Source organism: Colias croceus, chromosome 21, assembly GCF_905220415.1.
Source record: "Colias croceus chromosome 21, ilColCroc2.1".
In the NCBI taxonomy this organism is placed as follows: domain Eukaryota; kingdom Metazoa; phylum Arthropoda; class Insecta; order Lepidoptera; family Pieridae; genus Colias; species Colias croceus.
This window is the reverse complement of record NC_059557.1, coordinates 7,146,018-7,162,791: the sequence shown is the minus strand read 5'-3', so window position 1 is coordinate 7,162,791 and position 16,774 is coordinate 7,146,018. Positions and strand designations below refer to the sequence as shown.

Here is a 16,774-nt window from a genome sequence, read left to right as displayed (position 1 = left end):
CGTGAAGGAATAGGTAATATTTGTGTCTGTGAGTCTGCATGTGTATTTCCTGGTTTTACATTTGCTATTCATCATCATCATCAATCCACATATTATTTTCCCACTGCTGGGACACGGGCCTCCTAAGAGGGCTACTTGCATTTTACATTAATTATTTATACTCTTTAATAGTTGTACAAAATTTGAAACCTTACAGATAGAACAGAGTACCACTATTTTGGCGGCTTTATCACTTAATAGTGATATCTTCCAGGCAACCATGGTAAAAAAACAAGCAAAAATAACATTAACAAAAACAACATTTAATAAAAAAATACAAAATTTAGTATTTATTAAGCAGATTGCGTTGTAAATTAACTTTTTTGTAGTAATTTCGTAATATACGTCCTAAGTATACGTCACATAAAGTGCAGCCGTCACTTTCGGCAAAACTCATTTCATTTAGCTAAAAATAAAAACACGCCCAGCGACGTGACATTTATGTATTCTAACTACGTGACACGAATTCAATGTCAAAAAACCATAAATTATTTTGGACAGATTCAAACGCAAAAAATGCACTTTTATTTATTGGCGATATATCATCTGTGGCACGTTTTTAATTTATATTTGACAAAAATATATCCGTCGGTTGTTAAATTTGTACAAGTTCAGTTTTCCTCTTATATTTTGTTTTGTCATTCTTAATTTAAATGTGTTTGTGAATATTTATTTTAAACCTACGTTATTTATTTTATGAAACAATGATTATATTTCTGGCCATTTTAAAATGGAACTTATTTTCAATCGTAGGTACCTATCATACATTCTGACTGAGCTAAATTTAATCTATACTAATATTATTATAAAGAGGAAAGGTTTGTAATTATTTATGTATGGTTTTCACTCATAAACTACTGGACCGATTTCAAAATAGTAATAGATAAAATATTATTAGTTAGGTAATTTAATCCTGTGCCAAAGAACATAAAATTTATGATTTTATGCAACACAAAATGAGAAATGATTAGCCTATCCAGTAACACAACCTGAGACCATTTTAAAGATTGAATGAAGCAAGAAAACTTATCCAATAGAATGATAAAAATATTCCGAATCCCACCGGACTAAGACAAATCCGAAAAGGCCTTTATTTCTAAATTGTTGAACCTGAAGCTCTGGATAAGTAGATTGGAACGTATTTTATATGAAGCGAAAAAATACAGTCCCTTTTGTTACATTTGAATAGGTTCAAGGTCACAGAATTATTAGGTACATAGTATAAATTTATACTACGTTAGGTAGCTTTTTGTTTGAGTTCGTTTCTGGGCATGTTTTAGTGGTTTAGTTTAAAAATATGATAATGAATATGCGGTTTTAATATTGACTGAAGTATGAAGTTTATAGGTTCTTTTTATGGTTTTTGTATATAATATTTGGCTAGATATTTCCTCTGGAGCTGTCGATTTTATTCAGATATATTCAGACTAAGTTCAAAACGATCTTTTTTTCACACGAATACTTTTTTAATCGTTTATACTTTTAATGTGCTAAGATTTAAGATTCCGATGACTTTAATTGATTCATGTAAAAATACACCATTCTTTTCAGTTGGATTGTTTTAAATTAAAAGTTTAATTCTATAAGCTCTTCTAGTCATGATCTATTAAACAATAATAAATGGTATAATTGTCAAGGCTTTTCACCAATTAAGTGACAACCCACTATAATAATTTTATTAGTTTTCACACGCCAAAACATCATGTTACGGAAAACACATGATTCACGAAAATCGATATAAGTGAGTCATAAAGTGGTCATATATCTGTCGTGGTCATATCGTAGATTTGATCATTTCATGATATGACTGGCCATTTCACGAAATGGTCGCATATCGTGAAATGGCCAACATAGTTTGATCAGATCGTTAAATCGTCAACGTTTCACGATTTGGTCATCCACATTTGGCCAGATCGTATAAAATATAAAGAGTCCATAAAATATTAAAAAAATTCAGAATAACTATATTCTAAAAACTTGTTTAATGTCATTTAAGTTAGTGCCGCGGCAGCGGCCGGCAAATGCCAGAAGCGAATCGTTTTTGCAATAGAAAACAGTTTGGTTAGGTTAGGTTAGACTTTGATAAACAACGCACGAGCCGAGCGAGCAAAGCGAGCGTGCCGCGGCAGCGGCCGGCGAGTGCCAGAAGCGGATCGCTTTTTAAAAAACAAACAATTATAATAATATAGTAGTAGTTTCTTAAATTATTTTATTTAAGTCGCATTTTTTCTTAAATACATATAAGATATCCACATTTTCCATAGTACTCGTACCTCTTCGTCGTAAATTCTTTGCTATGACTTTCTTCATAATATTGTTCTTAAACGAATTATGAAGTTTTTAACTGCGAATAATTTAATTTTCGCCAGCGGCCGCCATCTTATCACATAAACACAGAGCTTGCAGCGCCTCTACCAACGATTAATGTAACTATTTTACGATATGATCAAATAATTTTGATCATTTCATGAAAAAACCGTGCGTTAATTGGCCATATCGTGAAACGATTTCTTATCATTGATCTGCCCAAACCACATGATGATGTGGCCAAACTAAATTGGCCATTTCACGATATGCGACCATTTCGTGAAATGGCCACTCATATCATGAAATGATCAAATCTACGATATGACCACGACATATCCATGGGATATGTCCATACTTAGGTAATTGTATGAAAATTATTACTGGATGGTTATTGAAGTATACGTATGATCGTAAATGAAAAGGACAGAAGATATGTGATGTGTGATGTGTACGGGTGAAGGAGAGAATAATATAGGTACATTTGATAAAAGGTGTACTAAAATATACGATGATGTAAGGAAAAGAAATTACTTTTTGAATAATCGTCAATGGGACAAATATGAGGGTCAATTTCTGTTTTTGAGGGTGAAACTTTATGGCAAAAATCATTTATTGTTTACTGAAAATTGAAAATATTAATTTTATTTTTTTTAGTTAATTTATAATTAATAAAATTGAAATTGTTGAAAATTGAAAAAAAAACAAATATTGTTGAAAATAAACTATACTTGAAATTAAAATAGTAAATTGATTGCACAATGTATCATGAAATTATTAAGCAAATAATGCATACAATAGTCAGCGTCTGAGCCCAAACAAATACCTAAATGTACCTACCAGTTTAATTTATGAAGATGAAACAATCGGCATGAATACGGTACTTTATGACTTTATTAACATACCCTTTAAATGTATTATCATTGCTCTCCCATGTGACGTGTTTTTACAACGCCTTAAATATCCTTATTATGTACCCACTTCCCATTAAAGAAGCTTTTACGTTCATACGACGTTAAAATCGAATTGTCTCCTTGCTACCCTTTTACTGAAATCCCAAAATTTCCTAACGCGCTGATGACTCAACATACCTATATATGTTGCTTAGCAACACTCCCTTTGTCGTGTGCACATAGAAAAGTTAGCTTTATCTCCAGGATATAGGGCCCATAATTGAATGGGGTTAGAAGTCTATGTAACACAAAGTGTTGTAGTGCTAGCACTTGTGGGAAGGAAATAGGCTTTATCGCGTGGTAATAAGGGTGGATAGTTGAGCTAGGGGTTATTCCAGACGGCTAGACGGCCAGACTGGGGGATAAGTCTATATGTATAGGCAACGCAGGGTGACAGAGTTGTGCAATTCGAATTCGAACGGTGGGGTGGGATCGCAAATTTGAATGTTCTTTGTTTTGTTGATCGAAGGTTTTATTATTATGTAGTTACTTTTTAATAAGTAATTAATAACTATGCATTTCATATGAGTTTTAAGGTATTATATTGTATGTACTTTGTTTGGTTTGAGAAAGTACCTACCTAGTTATTTCTTTGTCTGTTAAATGAATTAGATTTGTTGTATAGGAAAGGTAGCTTCAAGTTGTTTACTGATGTCTGTATGTTGTTTAGTTGTGGTTTGTGACGAAAATAACGTTAATAATATTCGAAAGTAGATATTATGTTTATTAGATAAACAATTTTAGATGTACGTGATTTTAATAGTAAAAATATATTTAACTAGCGGTCCGCCCCGGCTTCGCCCGTGGCATAATATATTTCGCAATAAAAACTAGCCTATGTTCTTTCTCAGGGTCTAAAGATTGTATGTGCCAAATTTCATCAAAATCGGTCCAGTAGTTTATGAGCCTATTCATTACAATCAAACAAACAAAGTTTTCCTCTTTATAATATTAGAGTAGATTAAATTTTATAGAGCGTAAAATAAGAGACAGTGGCAATTTTTTTTGCGAAAATATTTTAATTTTTAATAGAAAATTATTTTTGATACATGTAATGGAGTAAACACAGTAAAAAGCTGTATATAATCTGGTTTTGGAAATGTAAAATAAAGAATATTTAATGTTGTATAGAAGTCTAAATATAAAGTAATTCCTAACAAATAGTTATGGTATGAGAAAAAATCAACATAAATACATTGCTTGCTACATAACAACTAAAAGGATTTGTTATTAAAATACGCTACACCATGACGTAATGTACATAAAAATGTGTTTGTAATTACTGCTCTTATCTACAGAGTTAATGACCGATAAAGATTACTAACATTAGATATTGTATCACAATTTTGTTGTGAATAATTAACAAGTTTATTTTTAGAATAATTATCTTGGATATTTTTATTTTTCGCTAGCCTATGAGCAAAAAATTAGTACTTTTGATTTTTTTTAAATGGTACCTACACTTCTATACTGTAGGTTGCTATTACGGCTAATTCTTCATAGTTTCTTCTAATTGGTATATTTTGTAAGATTATAGAGTAATTTTTTATTATATTATAGTTAAATACAGATATTTTTATCCTACTAATATTATAAATGCGAAAGTTTGTGAGGATGTGTGTGCGTGTTTGTTACTCTTTCACGCAAATACCTACTACAGAACCGATTACAATGAAATTTAGCACACATATAGGGTAACTTAGATTAACACATAGGATAGATTTCATCCCGGAAATCCCACGGGAACGGGAACTATGCGGGATTTTCTTTCAAAACGCGGGCGAAGCCGCGGGCGGAAAGCTAGTACTTAATATTTTTAAAATAAAATTTCTCATATGTTAAAGCTTTGTCTACAATAGATATAGTTTTAGTGGAAGTAAGAAATGTATGTATATTATTTGTTACTCCTGGTGATTAATATATCTTTTCTTATAGATACTGTATACAAGATGTTTTTCAATAGAAAATAACATGATTTGTTAAACTATTTCGAGACAGCTATTTTAATAGTCCATTACTAATAATCGTATAAATATAGTGAGTCAGGGAAAAACAAAAAAGCATTCTCGTATCAAGCAGGCATCGAACTGGTGACCTTGCATACCGATCCCGTATTAACATAATCGGGACTATAGCTAATAGTCTAAGAGCTGATGAGAATTTATGTATGTCTTTTTGCTACATTTTTGAAAATAAATTGTTGTACTTATGATATTTGTGTATTAATTTTAATATGAAAAACTAGTCTATCTTTCTGTCTTCTTCATTTTTCCATTAGTTTTGTTTCAGTCAACCGATGTCAATGAGTATTTTTTAATTTACGTATAAATATATTATTTTTATGAAGTTATCTATATTTTTAGATAAACACTGTTTACTCGTTCAATTAGAGTCCGCTTTGAATTTTTTTTGTAACCACATTCCTAAATTAGGATTTAATCTTAATTTTACTTTACTACGAATAATGAGTCAGCTCTTGGACTATTAATTTTTCTTCTGTTTTTTATAAAATAATATATTACTACATTCCGAGGATACTCGAACACGCAATGAATCTTAACAAATATTTTGGTAATGAACTAATTTGTTATAACCGCGCTTTAGACGCGCCTCGTAATGTAGCTATGTTAATTTTAATAAATTGGGCACTTGGAATAAGAAAAAACTATAAAGAGTATAAAGGAGATATATTTAGGATCCTTTTTAAATTGGAGATCTCTGGTAGGGATAATATCTACCGAATCTAAACGAATCAATCTTTAGAAACATCTCTACATAACGTTATTCTTTCAAAAACAGCTGATCAAATCTGCATGAAATTTGGTACAGAGAGAGATTTATACGTAATTCAAGCAACGAGTTATCTTTGCCGTCGTCATCTATGATGTCGTCGACTGTGACGTCGTTATCTTAGAAGATCTATTTACACCATTTTATTCTTCTAGAATCTTCAAAATATCTGAAAATGAAAACATTCCACCAAAACCGCGAAAACCAAACAATAATAAACGAAATCCGGTTATACCTTAGGACGTTCAAAACGTTCTAAAGAGCTTTTTCGTCTTAGCTCACAACCTTGGTGTTCTAGAACCTTCTAGAAACTTCTCGAAACTTCTCGAAACTTCTCGAACCTTCCAAGTATCTAAAAACGAAAACATTCCACCAAAACCGCTGAAACCAAACAATAATAAACGAAAACCAAAATCCGGTTATACCCGGGGACGTTCAAAACGGAACTATTTCATCACGTCGCATTCCTCCAATTATATACCCTCATTTGAAATGGAAATGTGTTGGTAAATTGCAGCTTTCGTTATTAACGAACTTTTCGTGGGATATTGCACATTTTCATGGGATTATTTGGATTCTCTGATGACGTACGAGTTGAGTGAACTCGGGTGTGAGTTAGACGTTTTAAGTGAAAGAAGAGTTATGTGGGAGTGCGTTTGAATACAAATTATTGACGAACAATTTAAAACTGTATAACTTAAGTCATATTAATTAATTTGATTGCTCCTTTCTTACCCGATTTTAATAAATCTATCCAGATATAAAAGTCGCATCAATACATTGCTCTAGCAATCATTGTTCTGAAAAAATCTATTAATAACCAATCGAATATTGTTTTTGTATAGTCATGCACAGAGATCTATAGAAAAATAAAATAATAGAAGATTAATGTTAATTCTGTTTTATGAGATAGATTAATAATTTAAACTAATGCAACTTTTTTGTACTATAGACTGATGTTATTATTTCATAAATAGAGTTGGCTTTTATTAAAACTTTTCAATATTAGCTTGTAAATAACAAAATTAAGACTTATTTTAGAGAAGCTTTTATAAAACTTTTAAACAGAATTACCTATAAGATTATTTTGTTAGTACATAGTTGGCTTTTAAATTTTATTATAGGTATAGAAATTAATTAATTTTGCTCGTCTTTTTGTATGTATTCGTAATATTTTAAATACATGAAATCCAATTTAATGTAATAAAAAATAAGGACATATTTTTTATTCGTTATTTAACTCTGTACAAACATTCATATTTTTGTATATATAAAAATATCCCATAAATAATTTCTAAATTAATATATTTTTTTAATTATACACAATCGATATAATGCAGATAATTTCATAGATACAACACTATTACATATGTAATAGAATCATCCACTCCATGCGTCATATTGAATTCCCAACTCCCAAGTGTCCCTTGTTTTGTATATTATATAGTATAATCTATACATCGAACATCTGTCGAGCAGTGTTTACTTCACCGTTAAGTGATAGCTAGTGATGTGATTGAGTTATCGATTTTTTTGTCATTTGTAAGTGTATAGTGGATAAACGATTGGCATGTCTCAAATGCAAAAATCAAACTTTTGTGTTACGCATAAAAAACATATCTCTTAAGTATTCGTTTTCTTTGCTTTTTGAATTAAATATAAAAAAAAATCAGTTTCCTACTTATCACATCCTATTCAATTTTGATGCAATCATAGTAGTCTTGGTGTTTGTTTCCATCAATTATCAAGGAATGACATAATATTCCGCATTTACATCTTTCTCTATCCACTATTTTATATTAAATCAATTTGCACATAAACGTACCTTTAAAATATCCTCAATTTCATACACTAAATCACTAACTCGATTAAACTACAGATTCAATATAAACTATCAAACTTAATTAAGCGATGCACCTAAACCATTAATTGAATCGATAAACGATTTATTAAACACGTTCTATCGATAAAGCACATCACTACCGCCATTTCAACGTTCAAGTAAACAATGACGCATTGTCCACATAAAAATTGTATTACCGCCCACCGAGCTTTATACAAAAACTTTCTTTGTTCTTCAATGAGTTTCCTATTTAATATAAAATGATTTTAACGGATTCAAATCGCGTTTTATACGTAGTAAATCTTCAATGTATAGGTATGAAGAATTACATTTTGTTATTTAATTTCATACAATAAGAATAAATTATATAGGTACAATCAGCGTTTTGAATAACACAGCTCAACAAAAAAACAATTTTTTTTTGTTGCCCTGGATATTTCTACAGATTTATATATTTCAAGTACCCAGTTTGCGAATGTAATCATTAAAATTATTTAATTGGCTCTAGTTTTTTTTTAATTTGGATTTTCATATATAAAAATTTCTTACGGCCCTTCAGACGGGTTACTAACAAGTGTTTATTTTTAGGTGAATTACGTTTTCTGCACATTTATTCGCTCAGACATAACCCTATTCTATAAAACTGACTGTAGAATATCAGAATAATAAATGGTTTCTGTAAAAAAACATTTTTATGAACAACAATGTTCGGTTTGTATTGAGTTAAAGAAACCCAGTAGCACTTGGTCAGCAAAGTGGATAGGTATACGAAATTCCCTTGATGTTTTTATTAATAGAATTAGACAAAGCAAATTCATTAGGAATAATTAATAAATATGAACATTTAGGCCTTTGAGGGAATCTAGAAGTATAAGAAGAATACCCGATGGCCCTACAGGACGGGCGTGTCGACAATTGATAAAAAATGAAAATTTAACAAAATTTAATAACTGATGCTGAATGTAAATAATGGAGAGATATAGTATTAATTAATTTAAGATTAATTTAAAACACCAAATTATAAAGAAATGGCACAACAGTTGTTTAAAAAACTTCATTATTTTATGAGCAAATAGGAGCATAAAGCTACACTTTGCCCACAGTATCCTGGATAGATATCCAGTAAATCTGCGGAATTTCTGTGAGAAACAGGAAGAACACATCGAAAAAGAAGTAAAAATTATGGAATAATGGTATCAGGGTATATGGGATCGTCACATGATGGCAGATTACTGATGGTCCATAAGAAAACTATTGTCCCAAAATTAACTAAGAAGAGAAGCTTATAAAATCTATTTCCTTGTACTATTTCAGAAGTTTTAATGATTTTTCTCTATTTTTATATCCATTTGAATTAATTAAATACTAAAACAAAACAATAAGTAAAACTTTGTAATAAATAAATGATGTAAAACAAATATACCTTCTATTTCATGCTGCGTTTTAGAGTCTAGTAAGAAAATTAGGATAAAAAAAAACTAGAGCCAATCTACCAAAACCATTAATAGTTCTATAAATATGCATTAAATTATTCGAAACCACTTTCACATCCAGGGCAACAAAATCATTGTTGACCAGTGTAATCTTTACTTTTATTAAAAAAAAAAGTTAATACAATATTCTGTTATTTAATATTTATACGTAAGTTCTTAATTTACTAACGGGGATTCATGTATTCAGATTAATGAATACATAATATAGTGATTTCATAATGAAGTCTTTAGTAAATGATCAAGAAAACAAGAAATAGAAGCAATAGGTAGGTACTTTAGCGATTCAACAATTTTATTTCTCTTACTTTGTTTTCATTTTCATATAAAATGTTATCATAAGTAATGAGAACGATATCTCAATTTGTATTTCATAGAAGCCTATTCATTTGGTATTGTATATTTTAATCTCAATTCTTTCAATTTTCAATATTGAATTAACATGAAAAGAAACAAAACAAAGAATCCTACAAATTACAATCCCTTTGGACTGACAGAATAAAGAAAAAATCTTAAAATTCTTTGTTACTGAAAAAGTGAAAATCTTAGATTACAAAATAAAAGACAGATGGAGCGTTGCCGAACTAAACCGAATAATTTATCGTCATTTTCAATAAAGCTATGTGTGCTGTCATTTCACCGCTGCACTGTACGTACACGGTGCTTTTGTGTGCGTGTAATGTTCCCAGATATTGAAAAATTTCCCAAATTTTTCCCCGACTACGGAAAAAAGAGGGTTATGTTTTTCGAGTTTATGTATGTATGTATAATATTTCTTTGACACGCCCTGCAGTATAAACCGTTGGACCGATTTTGAGTGATGAGGTTTCATTGCAATGATCTGAATTATTATGTTAGTGGCGGTAGTGACGTAGGCTATATACATTATACATAAATGAGAAGTCAAGTTTTAATTTTTATTTAAATTTTTTTATTACATAAAGTACCTGCCTACTAAAGTTATATATGGACAAAATAATTGTATTCAATTTTTATTAAATAAATTACATAAAAAAGATTCAATATTAACTATAATAAATAATAATTATAATATTATTTTTTATTTTTCATAATATATGAATACGAATAGCGGTAGTTTTTAGTCGAGAATACGGGACATTTTATTTTCATCATATCCATCATGGAGTTCACATAAATTAAATCGCTAGCGAAAACGACTATGACGTTTTTAAGCTTTATAAAAGTAACAAAATAATGTATTATGCTTATTAAAATAATCTAATAATTATCATGAACCTTTAGTGCACTATACAAATAATCACATTCACGATCGAAAAATCCAACAGCATTATCCTGAAGATCTTTTAACCATTTTACCGTTTTACCAATAAAAATGGCAAATTCATTTTCAAAATACTGGCAACATACGTTGAAGTTTTGTATTCCTTCATATCTGTAAAATTATTATTCGTATTAAAGAAATAAATCAGCCAAATAATCTACAGAAAACCTGTGAAACGATGTTTTATATTTTTTTTGTTTTCGGAAACAAATTTTACAGCGTTTTATTATCACAAGACGGCATTTTTTTACTAAAATTGCAAACCCTTTTTGACGTATTGCATGACACTATATGCGCTATAGCACTGGTGCAGCGACGTATTTGTTTTTGATTTCGTATTTTCTTTGACAAGGGCGACGGGCGGTTGTCATGCTCCATCTGTACTTTATTTTGTAATCTAAGGTGAAAATGTACACGTCACGTATCCAACGCAAACATCCGTAAAAAAGTTGAAAAAAAAAGTAAAAATTCGAATTTGGATCGTTCGAAATTCAAAAACAAAACTGACGTCAGGCTTGGGCGCGTTCCGGACGGCCGCGTGTTCACATCGGCGCAAATGCAGCGAGCTATGAAGTTGTAGTACAAGAGCTGGATGCTTTTTTAAGTATCTAGTATTAACCGAGAAATCTACATTTATTAATTTTTCCTTTGATTCAGATTTTCTCCCAAAATTAAGCGCTTTCTTTAATCAAATTCGTATAAATAAAAACACAAAGCAGTATACAATACATTTAAAATAAGCAATGAGCGGCCTTATCGCTAGGTAGCGATCTCTACCAGGCAACCTTTTACATTGTATGCTATGTAAATCCGGTCTCGCTATAAATACTTAAAATGATGATATAATTACTTCTTAAAATGAAATTTTTTCGGTAAACTCTTTTGTTTTGTCTTGTTCTCATTGAATATTCATTATTCTTTATGTATATCGGCGGCCTATTTCAGTATAGACGATCCCAGTACTGATACATATTCATGTAGCAATAGTAATAAAAGAAAGGGACTCCTTTACTATCACAACAGTAAAATTTTCTCGCAAAGAAATAGATAACAAAATTTTATTTCAGCTTTGTTATTCTACCCATATTATAATTTTCTCTTCAAATAAAGAAATAATGGCGATATTTCCCTGCATAACTAAATCGTCTTATATCGGGGTATTTAGGTGCTTTTTCTTTGAAAAGAATGAAAAAAAACAGTTTTACAAATAAGTACAACCAGCTCCTGGACTACAAGCATTGTGTACATTTCATCCAAATAATTTCGTATGCGACTGTCGCCCATACTACAAGTGCGTTACTCTAGTTTGAATAAAATGAATGGAGGATTTTCCTACAATTGCGCTATTTGTGCCACATAATATTCTTTTTAAATGGCATAATACGCAAAAGAGGTATTTATTGTTACACATAGTTTTTTACTGATCAGGTAGAGTTATTTTTAAGTCATACAACTTTTATGTACCTATAAATCAACGTTTATGTGAGATGTTTGTCCACTTTTATTGAATTAAATATTTATGTTTTTTATTCGAGAAAATTGGAGGAACATAATCAAAATGAATAAATTTTACAATTTTTGACGTACCTACTTATCTATGTATCATTTAGGCTTCATTTCAATATAATATGCAGTCATGAAATCTTAAAAATGTTATGAAAAGAATTTATATAATGTACAAAATATTACACACAAATTGATTTTCATAAAGACGTTGACGAAATAAAATAAGTCGATGTCGTCAAAGATTATAACTTTATATATTGGAAAAACTTGAAAGCGTAAACCGTTAAAATCGATTAAGTACTTGGATAGGCAGGAAACGAAAAAATCAACTTATAAAGAGAGTTTCATCCCTTTAAACAGGGGTGGCATTTTTATGTACAATAAGTTAACTTATTCCCGCTTTTTTCTCTTGGTATGATAGTTTGTAAAACAAAAAATGATATATTAATTCATCGCTTTCAATTTACGTATTCTTCGAAATAATATAATTTTCCAAGATTTTATCCGTATTAGATATAATGTTAATTTGTACAACGATTTTAATATTAATTATAAACTAAGTTTATAAAGTCATTTATTATAATAATTAGCAATAGGATTAGCATGGATAAGCACATTTTTTTAATGTACCTATGTAATTTATTTTGTGGAAATAAAATGTTAGTACAGTATTTATACGAATCAATAAAGAGACTACAAATATATTTTATTGTTTGAATATGTAAAGATATTTATTAAGCTGGTATATCATATGTATACGTTTATCTATTTGAAATGAATGAATAAAAAATTCATCATTGCACACTAAGTGACTAAATACAGGATTACAAAATAAGAGCGATATATGAAATCATATTGGTAATAATTAGACTATATTACAATCCGTTCTTTTCACTTTCATAAACATTTAATAACTTCAGGAGAGGGATAAATCCCTATAGAATGTATCGGGATATAAAATTTAAAGTAGATAAACATATATTTTACAATTTCTATACATTTACTTCACAGGAGATATTTTTCTACGTCATCTTAAACCTACTACCCTTAAACATAAACGCACGACTAAGCATATCTAATGTAGAAATTTAAATGACAAATGGCTATGAAATTGGGGTTCCGTGGGCACGAACCGTCACAGGATGGGGTCCCGCACCGCTGCCCATCGTATTAATGACGAGGGGTCTTTGTAATTATACGAAGAAATTGTGTAGACACGTCTAACAGATGATTGTTGTTTTTTTAATTAGATACGTGTCAGGACATATGTTTTATGCGTTGGTAAGTACTATTCGTAAATAGTTTTTTTTCTGTTTGAAAAATTGAAGTACATACTATTTTATATTAATGTTCAGCAAAGATAGTGTAAATTTAAAGATGAGAGGAAAAAGAAATGCTATCTTTGTTAAATTTTTTACACTTTTCTGCAAAAGAATGAGCTTCAGCCTTTAATTATACCTATATAGATCTAGTGGTGAAAATTAATTACGACATAATAGGTTCAGTCAAATGCTATAAGTCATTTGGTCCTTGGAGAAAAACTATCAATTTCATAATACGAGGAAAATTAAAACTGTTACATAATGGTCAATTTTTTAACCCTACAATATATCGAATTTCGAATTATTTTAATTTAACATTGACATTAAAAATATTACGAAGATAAAAATAGTTTAAAATATTCAAGGCTTATCCATATAAGTCCCACGCTGTTAAAAAAATTGATTGAACTTCATTCAAGGTCAAAGTCGACCTGACGTTTATATAAAATCGATCACATCTTTTACTAAAAGATAAATATTTTCGTTAAAATTAATCATCTATTCTTCATAACAAGTTCATAACGCATAGGTTTAAGTGAAATCAATTTTTTGCATAAATACGTCACAATTTTTCAATTGGTTTCGTAATGATAAAGATAATAAATATTTTTTTTGGAATTTGTAATATAATATTAACATTTGTACACTATTTAGTATATACATTTAGTATCTTCACTACATAGTATAAAACAAAGTCGCTTTCTCTGTCTCTATGTCCCTTTGTATGCTTAAATCTTTAAAACTACGCAACGGATTTTGATGCGGTTTTTTTATAGATAGAGTGATTCAAGAGGAAGGTTTTAGTATATAATTTGTTAGGTTTTAGACAAAGCGGGCGAAGCCGCGGGCGGTAAGCAAGTATGTACGAATATAAATTAGTCATTTTTAGTTATATTTTAAATATCAGATCACGTTACTTGTTAAATTATTTCAATTATATAAAAAAAAAAGATTTTTTTATAAAATATAAAGTCTGTATTAAATAATAAATTTATTAACGTTAAGTTCCATAATTTCGACGCTTTTTACAACTCCGATATGGTCTAGTGGCTAGGATACCTGGCTCTCACCCAGGAGGCTCGGGTTCGATTCCCGGTATCGGAAATCTCCTTTTTATTTTTATTAATTTTGTATTCACTCGAGGAAAGATAATATTATTTTTATTATTTACATAATACAATATATATAATTTTTTTAAAATGTCTTCTACGCGATATAAACTTTGAGTTTTAACTATAATTTTGTAGCCTTTGATTGATAATAATAAATAAAGTTTTTTGAACAAAATAAAAAACAACGATGACGACAAAATCAAGATGGACTTGTTTCTCAAATGTATTAGACTACAGGCCCGTGTTGAAAAAATTATGGGTCATTTGACCCACCAGGTGACCTATCTAGAACGATATAAGAGCATAAAATAATAAGATTCAGCACTATGACGTCACTTGTAAGCTGTCCACCTGAGTGCAGATGAGAATTCGAAAGTTCAGGTAGAGATTTTTCCCCTTGTCTCCATGATTTTTGTACGGCGTTTACCTAATATTATTTACTAGCTTTCCACCTGCGGCATCGCCCGCGCAGTCAAAGAAAAACCCGCATAGTTCCCGTTCCCGTGGGATTTCCGGGATAAAACCTATCCTATGTCCTTTCTCGGGTACCAAAATATCTCTATACCAAATTTCATGCAAATTGGTTTAGTGGTTTAGGCGTGATTGAGATTTATTCGTACGGGATGAATAAAACTAACTGGGTTTAATGATAATAACTGAAGTCAATACAAGTATTTTGCTCTGGCTTTACCTATCTTTTGTGCTATATGAATCTACCGCATTTATATTAAAACACATTATACTAATAGAGCGAGCATTTTCTAAATAGAGCGACCACTTCTGATCAATATTATTGCATGTGAACGATGCATCTTTTTTGTTAAAATGCATACTACATTTTTGTAAACCTACTGTTATTTTATTGTTATATTTACTGTTATTTAGTTTTGTATTTTGTAAAAATTAACGACGCTATAATGAAAAACAAACACGTAATAAAAACTACATTCTTATTTCAATTAATACATTCATCAGAATCCACGGGAAGAGTAATATCGTGTCAGTTAGCAACATTACAAAAAAAAATGTAATAAAAATAAAAGTAAAAACTCCCGCCAATTTTCCCGAGCACAGATAATAAAAGCGCGCGAATATGAAGAGGTATCCATGCAAAGAGTATCGCTTTTTTTAATTTCATAGCCTGTCGTCGCTTTGTTTTTTAAGAGATAACGAGAGGGTTTTATTGCACGTTCATCTTGTAATTTATTTGTGACTGGTTTCAATTTCGTCCTTCGTTTATTTGAGTTTCCGTTTCGGACACAATTGAGAGCTTGATTAGATATTAATTAAGCTATGGTGTTTAGGTTTCGTTTAAATTGTGTGTTATGATTTTAATTGGGTCTTGGCGCAATCTGTATATACCTATTCTTTGTAAATAAATTATTGTAATTAAAATTAGTTTACGAAATATTTATTTCGTAAATTTGAATTAACTAACATTCTCAAGATAATGTATTTTATCAGTTACTACAGTTCTTATTTTAATTAATATAGGATATTTCCTTACTAAGAATTAATTCATATACCAATACCATACAAATTATCATTGAAAGACTCCCTTATCGCATATTGCATTATACGTAAGACTATAGAGAGACCGCAACATTTTTACATCACTCCTCTATAACTATGTTCATAAACATAAATACTTATAGATAACTAGCTTTTCGCCCGCGTTTTCGAAGATAAACCCGCATAGTTCCCGTTCCCGTGAGATTTCCGGGATAAAACCTATCCTATGTGTTAATCCAAGATACCTTCTATATGTGTGCTAAATTTCATTGTAATCGGTTCTTTAGTATTTGCGCGAAAGAGTAACAAACATACACATACACACATCCTCACAAACTTTTTCATTTATAATATTTGTAGGATACTGAAATCTATTGCCTATCAAACATTTCCATACATTTCTAGCATAAAATGAGATTAGCTGGATAGAATCATAATTGACAGAACGATGTAATTTCAGCATTAAATGATCGAAATCAAATTATTGTAATGCCGTAATGAGAATATACTTGTTTTAATTAAATTATTAATTCCCTGTTATACAGTTTCACGTTAATTAAGGCAAATATCATGTAAGAGTGAAATATAATAATTTATATG

The 16,774-nt window shown here is 30.0% G+C and overlaps 1 protein-coding gene and 1 non-coding gene across 3 annotated transcripts in view; one reads left to right on the top strand and one right to left on the bottom strand.

Annotated features, from left to right (window-relative positions):
• LOC123701253 (brain tumor protein) overlaps window positions 1–16,774 on the bottom strand; it is a 366,899-nt gene that overhangs the window by 152,562 nt on the left and 197,563 nt on the right. The gene's annotated exons all lie outside the window — the stretch shown is intronic.
• Window positions 14,583–14,654, top strand: Trnae-cuc. The gene has a single exon. It is a non-coding gene; the product is annotated as a tRNA-Glu (tRNA).